At 49.0% G+C, this 20,043-nt stretch overlaps 1 protein-coding gene across 1 annotated transcript in view; it reads right to left on the reverse strand.

Moving 5' to 3' along the window:
• Positions 1–20,043, reverse strand: part of LOC138569763 (cAMP-responsive element modulator-like) — a 1,496,827-nt gene that overhangs the window by 1,157,783 nt on the left and 319,001 nt on the right. The window lies entirely within an intron of this gene.

Below are 20,043 nucleotides of genomic sequence, written 5' to 3' on the forward strand. Positions count from 1 at the left end.
AATCCCTTGAGAAATTGTATCACTAGAGGTAGTTTGAAATACGATGGTTCATCCGCAGTACGCTTGAAGATAGAAAGCGCTGCAAGATAGCCTTTTACCATGCCAATGTGAAGGCCTGAGTTTGCCAAGTAGAGTAGAAACGATAACACCGTTGGTGTACCACAAGAAAAAGGGTTGATATTCTCTTCCCTACACTAGCTGCAAAATGTGTTACAACGGCAGCGGTATAAAGACTTTGTTGCTGGCCTTCTGGCCGAAAGCAACACCTCCATGACGTCATCAGGGAGATCCCAATCCTTGTACCTCACCCTTTCAGAAGCCAAGCGTGAAGGTTGAGGGTTCTGGTGTCTGGATGGAGAACCTGACCTCCCTTCTACGAGAGAAGATTCTCTTTGAGTGGAAGACAGATTGGAGGGCAGATGGACATATCTAGAAGGTCTGGGTACCACGTTCTCCTGGCCCATCCGGGACAATTAGGATCATGGTTTTCTGGAATCTTCTCAACCTCCTGATCATTTGAGGAATAACAGGGACTGGTGGGAACGCGTAAAGGAGTGGAAACTCCCAGTCCACTACGAATGCGTCTCCTAGAGCTCCTCTCGGGGGAAATTCCCTTGAACAGAAAAGATCGCACTTCCTGTTGGTGCTTGTGGCGAACAGATCCACCTGAGGGGTTCCCCAAAGGGTGAAGATCTCTTGAAGGACTTCCTGAGCTAGCTCCCACTCGTGGGAGACTGTGCTCTGCCTGCTCAGAGCGTCCGCTGTCAAGTTCTTCTCTCCGGCTAGGTGGACTGCTGAGAGATTCCTTCCCGAATTGCCCAAAACCAAAGCTGCAATGCCTCTCTGCACAGTGGCAGTGATCCTACGCCTCCTCTTTTGTTGAGGTAGTGCATTTCAGTGTTGTCCGTCATTATCAGGACATTTCTCCCCTGTACTGATGGCAGGAAAGCTTTCAGCACTAGTCTGATCGCTCTCAGCTCCAATAGGTTGATGTGTAGTCTGGACTCCGATGGAGACCAACGACCGCTGATGGTCAAGTCGTTGGCATGGGCTCCCCAACCCGTGAGTGAGGCGTCTGTGACTACTGTTATCTCCGCCCATGGTTGCCAAAACAGTTCTCCTTTCAAGATGTTCTCTGGATAGGCCCACCATTGAAGGTCACGGGCTACTTTGTCCGGAATCCGGAGGAGATCTGTCATTCTCCATGAGAATTGCGACCACTGAGTTCTCAGTGCCCACTGAAGGGATCTCATTCTCAGGTGAGCCTCTGGCACAAGGAAGATGCAGGATGCCATGAGGCCTAGCAACCTCAAAAAGTCGAAGGCTGGGAGATGTTGGGCATTTTGAAACTTGTTGACCATCTGCAGAATATCTTGAGCCCTCGCCTCTGGTGGCGAGGCTTTTCCCAGGGAAGTGTCCAGGACTCCTCCGATGAATTGGAGTCTCTGTGATGGTATCATCTGTGACTTCTTTAAATTGAGGGAGAAGCACAGTTTGTGAAGGAAGTGGCAGACATAATCTAGCTGGATCTGAGCTTGTTCCGAAGATACAGCCCTGATCAGCCAATCGTCCAGGTAGGGGTAGACGAGGGTCTACCCTACCTGGATTATTTTACCGACATTAGCTTGGTGAAGACCCTCGGGCGGAGCCACTACCGACATTAGCTTGGTGAAGACCCTCGGGCGGAGGTCAGCCCAAATGGCAGAACTCGAAATTGATAATGAGAGTCGCCAATTGCGAACCTCAGGTATTTCCTGTGTTTGCGATGGATAGGCACATGGAAATAAGCATCATGAAGGTCCAGGGATACCAGCCAGTCCTGGAGCTGGAGGGCCTGAAGGATCTGAGAGAGAGTTACCATCTTGAACTTGTCCTTCCTGAGGAAATTGTCCAATTCTCGTAAGTCCAGGATGGGTCTCAGTCCTCCGTCCTTCTTTGGTATAAGAAAGTAGGGGGAGTACCAGCCCTTGTTCCTGTCCGCTACAGGTACTGGTTCTATGGCACCTTTCTCTAGCAGGTCTATAATTTCCTGCAAGAGGAGCGGATCTGGAACTTTTAGAGAGCTGTGCCCCGGTGGATGACTCTGAGGGACGTGTAGAAAGGGTAGGCAGTAACCCTGGGCAACTGTCTCCAATGCCCAAGCATCTGACGTTATAGCCTGCCATTCCGTCAGATGGTGAGTTAACCTGCCCCCTACAGGTGTCTTGTGTGGAAAGACCTCAGAGTGGTTTGGGGGCGGCTGATGCAGATGCCGAGGGTAAAGAGGCACCTGCTGCTGCTGCGGCCTTAGTACCTTTGACCTGTCCACCTCAGGTGGATCTCTGCCTTTCCCGAATGCGGAATAATAGAGAAAGGACTTTCCTCTTCCAGAAGTTCCTGAGGGGCGAAAAGGAGTTTGGCGGATTGCAGCTCCTAACGATTTTGCCGCTGCTTTAGATGTTTGCAACTTTTCCAGACTGTCATCAGCCTTCTTTCCGAATACTGAAGAGCCGTCAAAGGGCATATTCAAAAGGCTGGCCTGTACATCTGGAGCAAAGCCAGACTTTCGCAACCACGCATGCCTGCTGATTGTTGTACTTGCCTCCATGGCCCTGCTGATACTGTCAGCGGAATCGATGCCAGTTTGAAGTGACTCACTCATGGCATCCTTGCCATCTTTAATAATGTTAAGGAAGGCTTCCTTTTCCTCTCCTTCGGGTATGCAGTCAGCCGCTGATGAAGCACACTCCCACAGTGTGTGAATGAACCTGGCGAGCGTACAGGTGGCGTTGATGAACTTCAATGCCATTCTACAAGCAGAGAAGACTTTCTTCGCCATAGAATCGTACCTCTTGTCATCTCTATCCTGTGGGACAGTAGGGTAAGCGGTCCTACTGCTAGATGAAGTTGCCGCTTGGACCACCAGGCTCTCTGGAGTCGGGTGTTTTGATAAGTATTTAGGGTCAGCAGCCGCTACCGTATACTTGGCTGACAATCTTTTATTGACCGCAGGGATAACTTCAGGAGTTTCCCAATTAGATGTAATTTTCCTTTGTAAAGCTGCATGGAAGGGGACCACAGGATCCTCCTGTGGACCTTTGTCTAATATGTCTGTCAGGTCATCCTGTTGAAAAACAGGTGAAGGCACAGACCAACCCATAAATTCAATAATTCTTGCCATAAGGGTCCTATAGGGTGTTTCGGCATGTTCTCCTGTGTCTGGCTTAACAAATTCCACTTCTGGGGAAGAGTCCAGCCCACTTGCATCATGTAGTGACTCCTGTAGGTCCTTCAACCTTCTTTCCTCAGAGGTGAAATCCTCTGAAACAGGTAGTGTGGTCCTCTGCAACCCAAAGGTTTCCTGGTCAGAATCTCACCCCTCTTCATAAATTGAAGATAGTCCAGGGTACTCTGACCTCTGAAATGGTGTAAAACCCATCTCTAAGGCAGAAGGAGCCAAACTCGTCATTATTGGGCGAGAAACCGTCGATGTCGTCGACGCCGATGTGACACGCTTCGAAGGCGCCGAGAACGGCGTCGAGAAAACTGGAAGAGGTCTCGAAGAACTTGAGAGGATCGGGATCCTACTCAAGGATGTCGACGACGGTCTCGGCGTCATGCCAGAGGCCCTTGGAATGACTGTTGGCGTAGCCTTGGTCTTTTCTTTCATCGGCGTCGATGTCGGCGTCGACGATGGCGTCGAGTCAATCGACCGATGCATCGAAGAACCCTTCGACAACGGCGTCGATGGCGCCGATCCATGCGTCGAAGGAATCTTCAACGACGGCGTTGAAGACGGTGCCTTCTTACCGGATGGCCCGTGGCGCTCTCGGGTGGAATGTTTCGCCGGGTGCTGGGACTCGCAGCGTTTTGATTATTTGGGTTTTTCACCCAGGGTATCACCCTCAGCTGTCTTCGAGGGGGTCAAGGCCGCTTTCTCGAAGACGCTTAACATTTTCTTTCTGAATTCCTCCCACTCAGCCTGAGAGCTGTGTTTTGTGGGACAGGAGACCTTTTCTGGGGAAACAGAAGACGACGAGGAAGGGGATCTTCAACGTCTCTTCTTTGAGTGTCTTGATCTCGATGAATGGTGGGAGCTACTTCGAGATCTAGAATGGGAATGTTTTCGACAGCGAGGAGACGAATGCCTTGACTCAGCCGAAGAAACCTTCGAGGAGGTTTTGACTGACTTACCTCTCTCGAGCTTCCCCTTGCGCTCTTTCATGGCTTTCGCCGTCATGGACATGCATGTTAAGGAGAATTCTCTGTTTAGGCTGAATTTCCTAACCTAGTGAGTCCCCCAGTAGCTTTGCTGGATTTTTGGGGTTTATTTTGTTCTCCTGCCAAGATTGAGACTCTTTTACCCTCACTCTTGGACATGATTTGAGTGTGTTTCTTTGAATCTAGAAGTGTTTAATGGGCTATGGGGTCTTTTAATCCATAGGGTTTTATGTGTTTTTGTGATGTGTGTTACACAGCACCCTGGTTTCTTCCCTGGTAGTGCAATGACCTTCATCTTTCCTCCAAGTCGAGATCTTCTCTTCCCTTGGACGATGACGCAACTTGCACCCACTACCAGGAACAACTGCCACCGCTGGAGGATCCTTCCCACTTAAGGTACCGTGTCCCGCCTGGCTTCCCTTGCTACCGACTGTACGGGGTAGATTTAGCCCCCGGCTTTCGAACCTGGGTTAGCCTGGGACACACTGGCTAAACTTTTCTAAGCCTCTCTAAACTCTTTTTGAACCCTCTGCAAGACTTTCTAAGCCTAGTGTAACTGTGTGATCTTGGGCGCATTTGTGCTCTGCTCCCTCTAAGAGTGGGCCCAGCCTTTGGACTTTGGCTCACCAGTGACTTTTTGCTCTCTGCCTTGCTAACAGTGTTCCTGAATCATCGAGTGGTGTACCTCTTCATATTCTGTCTTTTTCCCTCCCTTTCTCACAAACTTATTAGAGTGCAATCTAGTTAAGCGCTCACCTCTGTATGAAAATAAGTGGTGTTTTACTGTGATTTATCTGATAGGGAACAAGGGGTGTATATATCATAATAGTAACTGTGTTTAGAATATTTTACAATAAGAGTGCTGGAGTGTTTCAACTGTGTGTTTTTAAATGAATAATTATATACTTTGATACCAAAGCTCTGGTCAGTGTTTGCTTGCATTATTGTATCTGAGTGCCTTTTGTGTATACTTTGCATACTGCCTAACTCTTCTTGAGGGAAGTCTACCTGCTCAGCCACAGCTACCAGGTAAATCTGGGTGGTGCAGACTGCTACCAAGTGGGTTTACTGCCAACACCTGTAGTCTTAAATCTTTTGCAGTGTTCCCTAAGGGAACTGCACAGGTTTCTGCCTAACAATGCAGTCCTCACACTCCGAACAATGATGCTCGGCTCCCAAGCACCACAAGCAGATCCTGTGTGGATCTGTTATCGAAATGTTTTCACCGCAGTCTCAACATTTCTTGAAGCCGGATCGCGGAGTCGTCGGTTCCGATGAAGATGCCATCGAGAACGAGTTTGTATTTATACGAGTAGATATAGAGGGTTATCCTGACTGAACTGAGCAACGACGTTCCGAGGCCCCACGAAGCGCGGACAAACGGAACTGAGCAACGGACGCAGCGCGTGGCTATTTATGGGCATAGTGACGTCGGCGCCGATACGGTGGCCGTCGAGGGACATCGACTCGGCGGACGTCGACGCGCAACGCCCTCTACAGAAAAATTTCCGAGGCCAGCAAGCTGGAAACGGATTATTAAAGATAAGGAATACGTCGGAGGACACAATCCCTTCGAATGGGGCAGTCTGCTAAGTAACCAGGCAATTTTATCAGCATTGTCAACTTGTTGAACTTCACATGCATACTCAAATGTATTCAGCCAGTCCATAATGTAATTCTTTTCCTCATACACACTGAGCAGATCTTTTGGAAACCTTTGATGAGAGGCGGCCCCAGACCCATGTCCAGGACCCTTGGATACATTGGCAACTTGAAGCTTGGCCAGTTCCAACTGGTGATCCCTGTCTTTCTGTTTTTCTGCCTGCTCGATTTTTAGTTTGGCCATATTGAACTCAAGCTCCTTCTGCCTAAATAGCAGTTCTTGCTTCTTGAATTCAAGTATGGCCTCCCCATCAGCACTGGCAGAGGAAACAGACATTTCATGCTCCCTGTCCTCATGGTCGCTGTGGACCAGTGCAGCGACAGAACTGTCAGTTCTACCAGTGAGAGCAGCCACACCTCCTTCTGCACTGTCCTCTGAAGCTATAGCACTAAGCTGAGCTTCTTGCCAGGCCATGATTCTTTGGATCATTTCCATTTTGGTGCCTTGAGAGGAGACACCCCTCTCAGCACACATCTTTTTCAATGTTTCGGATTTAGAAGCAATTAAAGTTAACAAGGTACTTGTTTCCATACTGTTAGATAGGACTATGGCCTTTAAAAAGTTATACTACGACAATTCACTATGTGTCCTGGTTGGAATAACTCGAAATGCCTTCACTCGTATGCAACACTGGATACCTTCAGTCCTATCCCACCGCTGTACACCAATTTGTTAAGATGGATTTCTGAACTCTGACCTGGAGGGGCAGAGGTTCAGAAGGCCAGCCTAGTTTCTTGGAACAGGGTAACCTCTGGACAAGCCAGACCAATCAGGGTAGCGATGGCGGCGGTCAAGACTAATGGCCTGATCACGACTTGGGCATTACCGCCCAATAATAGCGCCGGATCACAAGTTTGGCGGTAAAGTAATTCCCCATACCCCATTGAGCCCCTTCGGGAATGCCCCATTCCCCATTGGGCTCAATGGGGAAAATGTGCGCTATTACCGTTGGCGGGAAATCCGCCAGCGGTAATAGCGCAAATTTTCGGAAGTTTTCCCCCCAGCTAAGAGCTGGGGCGAAATCCACCGAAGTCCTGATTTGGCGGACCCTTAAATCCGGCAGTATTAGCGCTACCGCCGGATTTAAGGGTTACCGCCAAAGTCGTGATCAGGCCCTAAGTCTCAAGAGGGGTGAGGGTGACTGAAAGACCTCAATGAGCACCCAAAGCAAGGACACTTACAAATTACTCCAGACAGATGTTATATTAAAAATATAGACACATTTATTACAAGGCCTTTGTAACATCGACCATAGCAAAGAATCACAATAATACTAAAGTAAACCAACACATCACAATCAATACAATATACATACAAGACCGAAGGGCCTAAGGAGTTATGAGCACGTAATATGTAGACCACCTAGATGGGGAGGGGAGGAAAACGGGCAGTGCAAATAATCATTAGACCCAGTTTGACATCAGAATTTCACCTAATTAGGAGGAAGTCCGAGCCCTACGAAGAGAGGAGCCTTATGCTCCATAGTACATGCACGCGCTTGTGCCAAAAATAGGGTCTCTTCAAGAGTTTCTGACTGTTCAGGAAGGTGGATGAAGCGATGACGAACAGGTCCCCCACTACTCGAGCAAGACCTCCACTTGCGGGCGGAAGCAGGGTGAGAGTGCGGGACAGATCCGCTATTTCACAACAGCGGTGGAAGAGACGTGGGTTCCTGCGCTAGGGGCCACCGGTTGGGGTATGGACTACTCACCGGTCCCCGAAGCAGGCAGACCTAGACTTCGCCAGTTCAGTTCACGTTGCTGGCAGGTTCAGATGCAATGATCAGGACGTCTCGACACTGTGTAGATTCCGCGGTAGCAGGATGTAGGGGCGAGGATGTCCCAAATGCAGCGAATGTGCACAGGTTGTTACCACAGCAGGGCAACACGGCAACCGCTGACATCAACTTCCCCCTCTACAAGGGCAGGAGCCCCAGACCAGCGCTGCCGGAGCAGCTGATCGAGCCGTGTCTGCTGCTGTAGGAGCAGCTAGACCTACGATCCCTCAACTCGGCTGCCGGGATCAACATCGCTGCAGGAGCAGCATTCTAAGTAAGCACCCACGCTTACATGCCCTGTAAAACCCTGCTGCCTATACCCACGGCTTCCACGGCCTCCCCCAGACCAACGTGGAGTGCCCATACGAGGTACGAGCCTCGCTGCAAATCCAAGATGGCCGCCGCCATCTGATCCATTGTTCGGATCGTTGTTGATACGTTGCTTAGCAACTATCCCCGTGTGCCTTCTTAACCAACCAGGCATCACCGGAGGCAGAAGCCGGCCTCCACAAACAAAGGCCCCATAACTAAGGCTACCCCCCTGTCTGTGCCCACTCGACTTTCCCCTCTACAAGGGCAGGAGCCCCAGACCAGCGCTGCCAGAGCAGCTGATCGAGCCGTGTCTGATGCTGCAGGAGCAGCTAGACCTACGATCCCTCAACTCGGCTGCCGGGATCAACATCGCTGCAGGAGCAGCATTCTAAGTAAGCATCCGCGCTTACATGCCCTGTAAAACCCTGCTGCCTATACCCACGGCTTCCACAGCCTCCCCCAGACCAACGTGGAGTGCCCATACGAGGTACGAGCCTCGCCGCAAATCCAAGATGGCCGCCGCCATCTGATCCATTGTTCGGATCGTTGTTGATACGTTACTTAGCAACTATCCCCGTGTGCCTTCTTAACCAACCAGGCATCACCGGAGGCAGAAGCCTGCCTCCACCAACAAAGGCCCCATAACCAAGGCTACCCCCCTGTCTGTGCCTGTCTTGGCATGTCGTGCACGAGTGCTCCGGAGTACTACATTTGTAACGCGAAATAACGCAGAGGCCAAGGACGGTCCCCCTGGTGAAATCTTCCTGATTCTTGGGTAAGAACTCAGCTATACTACTCCGCTTCTGATGTATGCCCTCTCCTAGTCTAGTCTTTCTTTCCTTAGTCTAATGTTAAGACTATAAAAACGTTGCCCACCGCTTAAGACCACTTCTCCCAGAACAGATCACAGACGGCACTGGGGACAATCACCTTTTTACTTCTACTGTAATGACCACTGTAACTACAATCAGAACGATACCTAAGCTGAACTGACATGTACTCTTGCAAAAATACCTGCCATGTTCACCTATGAGTACTGCATCTTCTTTACCCTATCACTCAGAATGAATCCTAGGACTTATGCCTGCCTCAATTGCCCTATGATCATCAACTGCTACCTTACTGCATTTTAGTCGCCTGTCATTGTCGGAACAAGTCGCAATAGGAATACCAATTCTTGATGTCTCACCATAATATACCTGTACCTTACTTGTGAATAGGAATGCCAAATTTAGGTGACTTGTGGTCTGCCTCACGGTCGCTAACAGACCACACTTGATTTGTGTTGTGCCCTATGGTCGCTAATAGACCACACTTGATTTGTGTTGTGCCGCTGGTCGCTACTAGACCACATTGATTGTATTGTGACCTCTGGTCGCTAACAGACCACTCTCACTGTGTTGTGCCCTTGGTCGCTACTAGACCACATTGATTATGATGTGCCTCTTGGTCGCTAACAGACCACACTCACTGTGCTGTGCCTTTGGTCGCTACTAGACCACATTGATTGTATTGTGCCCTCTGGTCGCTAACAGACCACTCTCACTGTGTTGTGCCTTTGGTCGCTTCTAGACCACATTGATTGTATTATGCCCTGTGGTCGCTAACAGACCACTCTCACTGTGTTGTGCCCTTGGTTGCTACTAGACCACATTGATTGTATTGTGCCCCCTGGTCGCTAACAGACCACTCTCACTGTGTTGTGCCTTTGGTCGCCACTAGACCATATTGATTATGATGTTCCTCTTGGTCGCTAGCCAGATACTACCCAAATCCATATTCAAACTATGCCAGCCTGGCTAATACTCATCATGTTCCCCTTCTGCATTATGCCCTACTGCACACCATGTAGCAGAAATAGCTATATCCCACTCAGTAATGGACTCGCTAAGCTTGGCTGTCCTAGACATCACCCCATTCCCTGCCCAACACCCTTCCTTCCTTCCCTACCTCCTTTCTCCCACAGCGCATCCACAGACCACAGTACTAAAATGAGCATTACTTTAGGTAACACCCCACTCAGCCTCGTTACAGATGACCACTCTGACAACATCCAGAACCTGCGCAGCTCGATTGAACATTACCCTGCAGCCCACCCCAACCTCATGACCCGTAACGATAGACTAGGTTGTAGACTCCCTACCCTACTTAGCAAAATGACCACGAATCATATTACTAAAATCACCAATAAAAACACCATTGCAAACTCTGATCCCTTGTGGCCCACCCCACGGAAATTGCAGACATCATCTGCTCAGCAGACTTGGATTTCCTCGCTACCACAGAAACTTGGCTCCATACTGCAGCAGGCCCCTCTCTATCTCTCGCAGTTCCAGACAACTAGTCCATCCTCAGGGCCGACAGACCGGATGGCCGTGGAGGAGGTGTAGCACTCATTTTCAAATCCTCGCTTGACATTAGATCTGTGACCGCCCCTCCTTTAAAGTCCTGCGAATATCTATCCATAAAAATTCAAACCTCCCCCAAGAATTCCATTACCTTGGATCTATTATATAGACCCCCTGGGCCCATAGGTTAATTCGAGGAAGATATAACCATCCTCATAGCCGAAAAATCCAAACCTCTATCACAGAAGATTATTCTCGGTGACTTCAACCTGGGCTACAATGACCTCCATGATACTCCAGCATCCTCCCTCGCCAATGTACTTGGTGAACACAACTGCACTCAACTTAACACCTTACCCACACATCATAAAGGCAGAACCCTAGACTGGCTTGCTGCCCACAACTGCAACATCATCTGCAGGGACCCACAACCACTGGTATGGACCGACCACTTCCTACTCTCATTTGATATCAGTACTAATAACCCCCTCCACAGACAACACCCGCCAGCACCAGCATGCCTGACGAGAAACAAACAGAACATCACCGCTGAAGCCCTCATCCCACTGGTTCTACCCACCCTTAACATGATCCCCAACACATCAGACCCAGTAGACACCTACAATAACGCCATGACCAACGCTATTGACCGTGTTGCCCCACTAAAATTACGTAAAAGTAAATCTAAAGCACACCTCAATTCCTGGTATACTCCAGAACTCAAAATACTAAGAAAAAATAAGTCCAAAATGGAAACCTTTTGGAAAAAGAATCCATCAGCGGAACATAAAGTCAATCTCACAAATGCATCTTCCCTTTATAAAAAAGAAATTATTTGCACAAAAAAGGAAGCCTACAACACAGTACCAAAGAACTATTCACTATCCTGAAGGAGTTAGAAAACCCCAATCCACCGATGGATTCGTCTGTGAAGGACCAATCTTGGTGCACAAGTATCCAAGATGCCCAGGCAAACAAAATTACTGGCCTACAAACTAAAATCGAAAACAAAAGACTTCAACTCTCTAATAGTAGCCCCACACTTAGCCCCCTCATGCCCAGCCCACCTACCACCCCTAACACCAACCAGGGCTTCACCTTCAAAAACGTAACCGCACTAGAAGTGCAAAAAATTATAACATCCCTCAAACCATCAAACTGTAAAAGGGACAGCTGCCCTGCACAGATCATAAAAGATGCAGCAAGAGACCTCGCCCCCTTCATATCCAAGCTCATAAACGCATCTTTCTCCACTAATTCGGTACCCAACAATCTGAAACAATCATGGGTCCTCCCGCTACTAAAAAAACAGACTCTGGACCCCTCAATCCCCAGAAATTACAGGCCCATCACAACTGTTCCCTTCTTGCTGAAAATTCTCGATAGAGTTGCTTACCTGCAAATTCAGCATTACCTAGAGTCTAACCAATTACTCGGATTGCGTCGGTCTGGCTTCCAGCCTCAGCATGGAACAGAAACTGCCCTTGTTGACCTTTAAATTCAGATCGACGAAATTGAAGATAATGGCAAGGCTGCCACCCTACTCCTCTTAGATCTCTCAGCGGCCTTCGACCTGGTTGACCACAAAATACTCTGTAACCACCTCTCCTCTGCCGCCCACTTCTCCCCCTCTGCTGTCACGTGGATACAGTCCTTCCTAGCCAACAAAACCATGAGGGTCTTCTCTCTGGAGGCAGCAGCAGACCCTATCCCTATTTCCTGTGGTGTCCCACAAGGATCATGTGTTTCACCTACCCTTTACAATATCTTTACAAAACCCCTCTTTGATAAACTGGACCGCCTGGGTGTCACCTATACAAACTACGCGGATGACACCCAGATACTCCTCACTATCTCGGGCAACTACGATATTGATGTAGCCAGGATCAATGAAATCTTCTCCGTCATTCAGGCATGGATGGCCACACATCGCCTCTGCCTCAATGACGAGAAGACCAAACTGCTCATTGTTGGCTCGCCCAACAACCTACAAAAATTAAGCCCCAACTACTCTAACATCTTAATCGATGGCAACACCATCCCGGTCGCCAAAAATGTGAAAACACTTGGCTTCTATCTTGATGCCAACGTTAACCTCACTAAACAAATTAACGCAACTGCCTCCGCCACTGCATATACCGGAAAACTCATTAGAGCCTGTAGACCATTTCTCTCCCCTAACAGTTGCCTCATAGTAGCCAGAGCCCTTATACAATCGAAACTAGATTATTGCAATAGTCTCTACTTAGGTGCCAACCAAGCGATAATTAACAAGCTCCAAGTCCTTCAAAATAACGCGCTACGGGCAGCACTAAATATCCCCAGACGTGAGCACATCTCGACCACCAGAACCACATGCAGATGGCTCACCATCCAACATAAAATTGACCTAAAAACACTTTGCCTGACGTACAAAGCTCTCAACAATCCATCACCCCCATTCCTATCCAACAATCTCACCATGAAACCCTCCGTTAGAACCACGAGATCCTCCAACACCTTATGCCTAACAGTACCTAGATTTAACTCTAAAAGAGCCGGAGGCTCGAGCTTTACTGTCCTCGCCCCCCAACTCTGGAACTCCCTGCCACTGAGCATCAAATCCTCCAATTCCTTCAGGAAACTTGTCATTGGGTGGCTTCTGATAAATAGTCAACCTTGAAGTCAGACCTTGCTATATAATGTATTGACTGTTCATGCCTCACTTATGTCACGATTGTGTGCTATCACCCCCACTGCCTGTATATAACTGCTATTTAAATTGCTCTAGCATCACTGTTTATTACCATGTACTGTGCCTTGTAACCTTGTACTAAGCGCCCCTATACTCCTGGGTCCGGAGCGCTATAGAAATAAAATAAACAAACAAACAAACAAACCGCGTTTACACTGGTCCGGGCGCACTCGTCTCACTTCAGACCTGGGAATGCCAAGCGTACGATATTCGGTGTGAGAGTGCCGTGGACACAGAGCTAGCAGTAGGCCAAGTTTCGAGGGCTTCCCCGAAACGGCGGCGGTGACAGAGCAAACGTCCTGTGTAAGCTGGTCAGCCCACTGGTTGGCCCAGGGACACTTCCGAAGAGGCTTACTTGCAGGGTTTGATGAAGGTGCCGGGAATAGTTGATCCCACTATTCCAATGGGTAGAAGTGCCTTCGCAGACCTTCTAGGACGATCAGATGCAGAGGGGTCTCGCAGGACGACAGCGGTTCACGGTGCCAAACCTTCAGCGGGTCACCAGCGGTTCCTCGACTCAGCTTCTTGTTGCAGGATACTTGGCTCCTTATCCCTCGTTCGGTGTGAACTCAGGAGATCGACATGGTAGTGGTGTTTTCAGCCTCCTCTTATCCAAAGTTCCCTTTGCGCCAAGAAGAGGACCCAAAGGGAGATCTGCTCACAAACACTCACACCATACGTGGACCTGTCACAGACCACGGTGGTCCCAGACATTCAGGACACTCCAGACTCTCTGGCACCCAGGATGTGTATTGGGAACAGACATCCCAGCCCACATCCTGGAGGCATACACACAGGGCATGCAGGAGCCCGCGAAAGCTTTGGGTTTCGCGGGAAAGTGCATGACCGAATAAGGACTGACCCTGATCGGCTCGTCCTGGGGAAGGTGAAGGGGCAAGATGGTCAAAGGACAGGACAAAGATCCTCGTGGCATGGCCTTTTTGGAGCCAGGCCACTTATTCGTGCCAAACGCGGTAAGCGCGGATAACATGGCAAAAAAGGGTTCAAAACACAAGAGAAACAATAGCTGCCACCAGTCCTGTCCGTGACACACTTGCACAGTTCATAATAAGTCTAGCGAGAGTTTGTAGTGCCTTTGGAATGACTAGAGACCCAAGAGCGTGATAAAGGAAGTTACAGTGCACTCTTGTTTCATGTTGCACAAAAGCTGCAACATGAGGAAAGGACTAAGGGAAAAAAAGTCTCCCAGTACTGACTGTCTTAAGGGCATGTCAGTTTCCCCATAAGAATTGAGCGAAAGCCCAGAGGAGTGCGGCGGAAGGCTGCGCTTCTCTGGCAAAGTCTAGATCAGGGTGTAAAAGAGCAGCAAAAAGTTTGGGGGTTGTCACATGGAGGGAAAATTACATACAATCATGAAATCTTTCCTAACAGAACCTGAAGAGGAGGCTGAGGAACGGGAGAAAAACCTGCCCGTTGTTGCCGTCGGCGGGAATTTCCTGATGGAGTATCGACCCTACGGGACTTCCGATCCAGAAATACCCTAAAACCAGAGGAAGACTGAGGCTACAAAGACGTTCTCTGTGCCCTGAAAGGTGGTTTCACCAAGACAGACAAGGACTTGGCGCTCTGGGTGCTGTCCTTAGTCTTAGTCAGTTCAACATCTGTCGTTGAGTGAAAAAGCTCCTTGCCATCAAAAGGAAGGTCCACAACTTTATCCTGCACCACTTTAGAGAACTTGGTAGCATGAAGCCAAGCCTGACAAGAGGTGTCCAGGCCAAGCATAAGGCCCCGGGCCGAGGTGTCGACATGATGCGCCGCAGCCTCCAGCATATCCTGCACCAGGACCCTGGCATCTGACAATCCTGATTAAAATCCTCTAGTTTATTAGCAGGAATGAATTCCTCAAACTCTGACAGACCTTTCCACATTTTCATATTCGCCCCCTCTAATACCAGTTCTGCATTAGCTTGATGTAACTGCAGGGCTGAATTAGCAACAATCTTCTTCTCCAAAGAGTCAAGAAGCTTGTCCTCTTTGGCCTGAACCTGCATTGCCGCTGTAGAAGACGATGAAGCGGGTCTGGATTGTAATGTAGCAGTAGCCACCACTGTGGAGGAAGGGGTCGGACACGAGGCTAAGGCCAATTCTTCCGAAGAATGGAGCCTATAACGAGCGTCAATCTTTTTGTTAACAAACAGTCCAGAGTGTGGTTTCTCCCAGACTTTACGGACCTCGGCTAAGATGTCCTTTTGCAAGAACAAGCCGGTGCGCTCCAAAGGAGACAAGGTGAACGCCCCGAAAGCACCCCTTCCTGCCGAACGGGTGCCTCTGGTACTGGAACATCCAAAAGACACATGTCCAGCACCCGGTCGTGAAAGGCTCTAACAGAGCGGGGCTGGTCCTCGCTGTTCTGATCCCCCTGTGCGTCGTCCGACACATCCGGATCAAGCTGCGCAACATCTGGTACTGCTGGAGATTTGTCCAATGGAGACAATGGAGGCAAGAGAGGGAGGGCCGGTAGAAGCCCGACCGGTATACGACGGCGCTGGCAGAATCACCAGTGCCACAACTGGGAACGATGGCGCAGGAGGGCATATGTCCCTAAACAAGCCTCGAAAATACTCCTTCATGGGGTCAGAGCGCATTAGCTTTGAAATTTGCTGAAGAAAGCATCCTCTGCCGATGATTTAGGGGCGACTGGAGGAGGCCTCTCATCAGCGCAGTAACTCCATGGACGTAAGGGAGAGGGTTGCCAAGAGGGCCCTTCTCCGCTGTTATCAACATAGATCAAGGGCGCAGATGCCGCAGGGAGCGAGACGTTGTGCGGTAGAGGCATCTGAGCATTCCAGTCAAAAACTGGACGAAAGGGATGCGCACAACGAAAACGATGTTCAGCTGAAATGCCACTCCCCACACCCAGCGACGATGGCATAGATGTAAGGGAGGTATCCAAAATGGCTGCCGTAGTCTTGGCGGGAGTAGCCGCCATTTTGTCAGCACCTGAGGAGAACTGCAACATGTGTGAAAGTGAGAAAGGGGTCTCCACAGATGGGTCAGGGGTCTTCATCTTAGCCTTGACACAAGGAACCTCGGCCGAGCCGGTACTGCGTGGCCTAAAATGTTTTTGAGCAATGCTATCGGCCAGAATAGCCTTCAACGGAAGGACCTCAGTGTTGGGGAGAAGTCTCATTTCATGGCTAATTTCCCTTACATAGTGAGTCCCTCAGCAGCTTTGCTGGATCTCTGGAGTTGTTTCTTTCCCACTTGGTAAGAGTGTGAGCTTTTCACTACTCTTACCTGTATTTTTGCCATATGTTTTACCTGTTTTTGTGTTTGTGGGCTCTGGAGTACACCACTTCAGTAGCCCCCTTCTTTGTGTGTGTCACACAGCATCTTCTGTGCAGTGGCACAGAGTTGTCATTCAGACTTCCCACCGACTCCATTTCTGAGGTGACTATTATCCCCCAGAAAAGGGTAAAGTTACCATTAACTTTACTTAGTCAAAAGTAACCACAGATCCAGTACACCCCATCTTACATGGAGTACTGGAAAGGTTAACTCATAACTTTTTTATCTGTAACTCCTAGAGCATTGTTTCGCGTTTTCAACATTTAGACATGGCTGGTGGCAGTGGTATCTACCCTATATTTCTACCGCGGTTATCTTATCTAACCTTGGTAATATTGTAGGCTATTGTGTTAGCCTGAAACTTAAACCCGCTTGACCAAATCCTTTTTCGTTTGGCTCTGGTGCGGTTTAGCCGCCATTTCTTTTTGTTAAACTTCTACCTAGAAGCCCTCCTCAAGGCGCCTGGGTGTCTAGGTGGGCTGAATGTGAGGGAGGGGTGTAGTCACCCCCTGTACAGGGTATCCTAGGAAACCCAAGTCGCACTTTGTCATGATTGGCCAGGGTGGTTGTCCAGGCTGGACAACCCTCCTGCTGGGTGATTGACAGCCAGGCTGTGTGAATCAGGGTTGTTCACATAAAAGGCAGGTCTCTTGGGCTGGAAGTCAGAGAGTCGCCACTGGAACTACAAGGAACCGACGAGAAGTGGAGGAGAGGTCGACTGCTGCAACTACCCGTACCAGTGAAGTCCTGCTGCAGTCCTGAGCTATCTACCCTTCAACGACTAAGAGGAGATCCAGTACGGAGTCTTCTTCCCTTGAGCCTGGTAGGGATAACCAGCTCATCGTCTTCATTTAGAGGTCACCTTCGTGGTCGAAATCAGTGCACACTGCTATAGTGGTCCGGATAGCCACCGGAAGACCCTCTCCTGTTTTTAAAGAGTGCACCTTTTATTAATTGTCGCTGCTGCCGGACTCATCCCTGTGTGGTGCGGACCCCTCATCGTCCTTCTTCGTCCTGAAGCTGCAGGAAAGCGCGGGTCTGCGGGAAACCAACAGGAAAAACTGCTGTGGCGCCAGCTTCGTTCTTTGAGAAAGGTACTGTGTCCTGTTTGAGGAATTTTGGGTGAAATCCCTATTTCTCCACTTTAAGGCTCGTCCTTACTTTCCCTCCTTCTTATAATGTTTGCTTCCGAACACTGACACTATCAAAGTACTCTTGGCAACGATGAATCTCAAACTGTCCGACTATGTGATCCTAGACAACAGGCACCCGGTGTCACTTGACTTTGGCTCCGGCCCTTTGACTCGTGAATTCCTGTCTATGTGTGTTTTGAGATTCTGTCTGTCTAACCAACATATTGCCTGTGATTTTTGCCTCCAACTCGCTCTGGGTATCTCGGGTGCTAAGTGTGTTTTTACCCCGGTAGCATTTCTTACCGCAGATACGTGTTTATCTAGTAGACTGATCTGTCAAAAGTGATCGCAATTGTATTTACGGTAACGTGTTCTGTTTCGTAACACCGGTCCATTCAAACACAGGGTACTTACCTCGAATAATACTGTACAAAGTGAATTGGTTAGCTGTAGTATATTTTACGTGTGGTTTTTGAATTCATGGAAGTGTCGTGTTATGAACAAATGGTTTAAAAATAAATGTACTTATATTTTTTACCTGAAACCTTGAGTCAGTGTTTGCTTGAGTCACAGTAATTGTGGTCCCTTTGTGTAACCTCTGCTACTGCTCATATACTCTTGACATAAACCTGGCTGCTCCGCTACTGCTACCACTATAACCTAGTAGTACGGGCTTGTACCAAAGGTAAAACTTGTATTGCCACCTGTAGTCTTAATTGTGTGTAGTGGTCCGTAAGGGCACTGCACAGGATTCTGCCTAACACTCGGCAACGCCGGTAACAGAGGAATTCCAGTCAGAGACCTCACTCCGTGCCCCCTCAACAGAACTGGCATCACCACTTGAGCGGGAACAGGCCTCTCAGAACTGTCAGTCACCCTAGCCTCCAAACAAGGGACCTCGGACCTGAGCCCGGTAAAAGCCCCTTCACGAAGGGCCTTGAACTTTAGTTCGGTACAGAAAGCCTCAACAGAGGCCTCTGGGTATACCCCGGTGTCTTTACAGGAAGCTCCAGTCAAGGAGACCTCGAAGCAAGCTCCGGTACTCGCCGCCTCAGTAGAACTGGGCCCACAAACAGCCCCCACAGGAGGGGCCTAGGATTGTAATCCGGGGTCAATAGGCCCCTTACGAAGGCCCTCAGAGAAAACTCTGGTACACTTTTTAGGCCTAGAAGGTACCTCAGGGCAAGCCCTGTTAACAGAGCTTTTGATGCTCCTCCCGGACCTGGAAGACCCCTGGAAGGAGTCCCATGGCCGGGGTGCCCTAAAAAGTAAAGAACTTACCGGGCGTTTCTTCTTCTCGTCGATGAAAGTTTGAAAGTGCGTAGGGGGACTGCGCTGAAACACCTCCTCCCACTGCTCTAAACGACGTTGAAGCGCCCAGACCAAAAGGGAATCGCAGTCCCACCGGTCCGGACCCAAACACTCTAAACAAAGAGAATGGGGAGCCGCCCTAGTGAAGCGTCGCTCACAGGAAGAACAAATAGGAAAGTCTAACCGAAATGGCATAGACGGACTGCCACACGACTGTTAAGCAGGAGCAGGAGAAGAGGACACTGGAAGGAAAACATCTTCCAAAGATGCAAGTGCATCCAGTCCCAATCGAGCAGAGAAAAGGACTGGTGGGCAATGCGCTGGGTGGAGCTAAGGATGGCGGGGTTACGGCCGCGTGTGGTACCCGCCGTAAAAAGAGAGGAAGGACACATTTTTGAAAAATGTTATGCTTTTTACAAAGTGCTCCGGTCCCATCCCACAGGACGGAGGAATGTCCAATAAGTATGGAGGAAAGGAGTAAGAGAACATAACCGTTTTCCCAAATCGGACAATCAGCCATTTTTCCAGGAATAGTTCCATGGATTCACCCTATATTCTTTCCAGCAGGACTACGATACGTATATTATTTCTCCTGGAACGTCCTTTGGCTTTCTCGAGCCTAGTGGATGTGCTCTGCATCCAGAATACCGGACCTTTCACCGCAGTCAAGATGTCTTCGAGAGTGGAAATACGAATCTCTGCCTCCTTCATCCTGTCCGCCAACCTCCTAAAATCTGCTCTGAGAAGCGAGGCATCCGTGCCCACTTCGCCAATTTCAGCCTCCAATGCCGCCCGGCTACTCCTGATCTCATCCAGCATCAAGGACAAGGAAGGTTCCCTTGTTCACTGTTGGGGTGTGTCTGTACCCCCATCTGTAGGCCTTCTTCCAACCCTTCAGTCCATGTCAAATTTTTAACTGAAATATTCAAGGTGCAGTGTTGGGTATGGCAATGTCTGTAATTAGGATACCTAACTTCAATATGCTAATCATAAATTAGTAAAAGACATCAATACGTTCATTGTAACATCACAAACCAAATAAGGGAGTCCCACTCATATTGAAAGAAAACTCTCCCTAGTGCTAAAAGCAGATTATTTACTTTATATATTGTGTGTCTTTCTTTGCTGTGCATCAAAATGGCAGCCAGAAGTGTGCTTTAATAAAATTGTATTGAGGATCCCTACTCAATAAAGCTCAACACCGCAACCTAATACCTTAATGTTGCTACTAAATTAATACAAAAAATCAGAAAACC

This window comes from Ambystoma mexicanum, chromosome 2q (genome assembly GCF_040938575.1).
Source record: "Ambystoma mexicanum isolate Mex_15411 chromosome 2q, UKY_AmexF1_1, whole genome shotgun sequence".
In the NCBI taxonomy this organism is placed as follows: domain Eukaryota; kingdom Metazoa; phylum Chordata; class Amphibia; order Caudata; family Ambystomatidae; genus Ambystoma; species Ambystoma mexicanum.